Source organism: Aquila chrysaetos, chromosome 18 (assembly GCF_900496995.4).
Source record: "Aquila chrysaetos chrysaetos chromosome 18, bAquChr1.4, whole genome shotgun sequence".
Lineage (NCBI taxonomy): Eukaryota > Metazoa > Chordata > Aves > Accipitriformes > Accipitridae > Aquila > Aquila chrysaetos.
This window is the reverse complement of record NC_044021.1, coordinates 15404665-15407543: the sequence shown is the minus strand read 5'-3', so window position 1 is coordinate 15407543 and position 2879 is coordinate 15404665. Positions and strand designations below refer to the sequence as shown.

General features: G+C 40.9%; 1 long non-coding RNA gene across 1 annotated transcript; it reads left to right on the top strand.

The window, feature by feature from the left end:
* Positions 1–276: 276 nt before the first annotated feature.
* LOC115353109 lies at positions 277–2668 on the top strand. The gene is made up of 2 exons (XR_003927425.2): positions 277–1236; positions 1289–2668. It is a non-coding gene; the product is annotated as an uncharacterized LOC115353109 (long non-coding RNA).
* The last annotated feature ends 211 nt before the right edge of the window (positions 2669–2879 follow it).

The window sequence follows — 2879 nt, the reverse complement described above, 5'->3', positions numbered from 1 at the left end:
CTACACCCTTCATCACCTGCCCCCACCCCTCTATCCCCACACCCCGTCTTTCACCCTAGCGATCTTTCTCTGCTTGTTTCAGGTCATGATACTATTAACTCTGGTGCTGTGCTCTGCATACTGGGTAGCAGAATGAAGTGCATGTGCATGTCAGATAGAAGGTAAATCTCACAGGTTTGCTTTGGCTTTGCCTTCTGACATGCGCTCCTGGGTTTGGTTATGATGTCATTTGCTAAAAAGCAGAAGGGATTAAGCCATTAGCAGTAAGTCATTTCCTTCTTTTTTAAATTTTCTTTTCATGAAATGCTTTCACACTGTTAGGCAGAGAGTTGGCTCTGCATCAGCCCTGCCTGAAATTGTGTGTTGTGCTGGCTGCCATCCAGGAAAGGAGAGAACAATTTAAACACCTCTCCATACAGTGACAATTGAAAAAAAAATTGGGAACTACTAAGCGAGTCTGCGAAGCGTGAGGGTCTTGTGGCTTAGTGGTTTCCTCAGTACTGACAACAAATGTAAGGGATCGGTTTCTTCCTAGCACTGTGTGTGTAGCAGCAGAAGTAGTAGGAAGCCCACAGAATCAGAAGAAACTAACATATACCACAAACTTTGTCACTGATGAGTCTCCCCAGAGAGTATGAGAAATACAGTGCTGCTAGAAGGAGGCTTGGGACTGTGAGAAATGGCATTGTGTTGTGAAGTTTGACTTGCGCTGTGTACATCAGTATGGGTTTTTGAGGTCGGGTCTGCAGCTGGTATAAATCATGACAGTGAAAAGAAATGTTGATGCAAATTTCCCTCGTAATCTTTAATTCATTTTTCTAAATCATATGGCAACTGCAAAGCAATTTGTCTTCATTAGCATGAGGCAAAAACCCTAAACACTTGGATAATTTCAGTAAAAAACCCAATGCATCTTCAGATGAAGATATAATCTGGGTCCAGCTGCAAACCATCCAACCCCATCACCTTAATGGAAAGTAGTCAGAATTCAACATCGCTAGCACCAAACACTGCAGCAGCATTGGATTTAAAGCCAAGTTGTCTTCTGCTCTTGCACTGGTGTAAATTTGAGTCATATCCAAAGAAATTAGCGGGGTTGCACTGTTTCCGCGCTGGGTGTAAGTGAAGAGACAGATGGTCTCCACTGGAGTGTCTGGGCCTCTTCTACAGAATCATGATTCCCTCTCTAATAAGGGATGGTGTCAGGTTAGGATGGTTATTTATAAATCCCTTTACGTGCTGTAAATATAGCTGTGCTGTTTGACATGAACAAAACCCCCTTGGAGAGCTACACAGCAGGGAGATCTGTAGCCAGATCTGTGTTGCAGACTTCTGTTGGCACAGCAATATCAGCCAGGGATATGGAAAGGTGTGATCTCTGGCTAGTGGAGCCAGGCTAGGAAAATCTAATACAAATGCAGTTACACCAATGTAACTATTATATAGTTATAGGGTGACTTTCAGAAGGGTTGCCAAATACAGTGGTTCTGCTGCTGTTAAGTTATATCCAGGTTAGGGATGCTCTGCTGGCTGCATAGGCCGAAATAGTTACTCCAGCAAAAGGTCCTATTAGTATAGATCAGATAAATATCTTTTAAGACCTGCCTTCATCACAGCAGTTAATAATTAGTAGGCTTTAGGCAAATGGGGTATCTGAATTTTTCAGCAAACTGTGCAAGACAGGTTAAAGCTGCCAAAACCAGCCTGTGTGTCATGGCACTTGTGAAGCAGTAATTACAGTGCCCCCTTGCAAGCACAACGTGGAAGAAAAAATTGTGTTTTACTCATAAACTAGTAGGTTTCTGGGTTTTTTTTCTGTGGTGATTGTTGTCAAGAGTTACTAAAATACATGATGTATAATACCAAGGGAAGTAGAAATGTTTTTCAGGGATTTAAAAGCATAACACAGTCCTTGGTTTTGAGTGATGGAAGGAGAAGCAATACAGCATCTCATCTGGATATAGAAGTTTACCCTGCAACTAACTCCCAGTGTTTTTGGAGCCCATCTGTGACTCCAGTCCCAAAACCGTGTACCTCCCTGGGAACAGCAGATGCTTCACATCTAACAAAGTGCTTTTCTCCCTCCCCTTCCTTATTTATGGAGCCTTTCTCCTGGTCTGGAAAAAGCACTGATGATCTTTTGCCTAGTTAAAAATAAATAAGGTTCCAGAAATGAATAATAAACAGGGCTAATAATAATATTAAATAAGCAAGCTGCTCTTTTAGAGAAAAAAAGAAAATCTAACTTCTTCTAGCTATTTGCTTTATTTTAGCAACATGATTTGCAGTAATGCTTCCAGCAGAGAGATTCTTAGTTACAACTCTTCTGCTCTGTAATTTGTTGTGGTTTTGGACAATCTAGGTACTGATAACAATGGCAGAATAGGGAAAGTGGGACAAATTTCTTCTTATGTGTACACTAACACTTGCATTAATCTCTGTTTTATGTGTGCCTGGAAGGATTCGCATCCCTCCCCTCCAAGTATGGATTCTGTGTGTCTGGGATTTGTTATGTTCCAGTCAATGCAGCATAAATCCTTAATAGATAGGTCGTAATGATTCTTACTATTCAGCTAGGGCATGTATCTGATGACTGTAGCCATTTACTAGTAGAATTTGAAACAGGCTTCTACTGAAACATGTAATAAAGCAACCTTTGAATTTTTAATGTCTCTTATTGCATGAGCAAGTTTTATTAATTCTGTCTCTTCACGCTGACTTCTTAAGGCATCTCCCTGAATATGTTGCCAAATTAAGATATTGCAGAGAACAATATCAGAAGAGAAGGAAAAACCTCTAGAGCCAAAGGGTAAGAGAAAGAAGTTTCTGTATGTGTGATCTGAAATGGGGATGAGAACTAGTGAAGCAAAGTACCACCA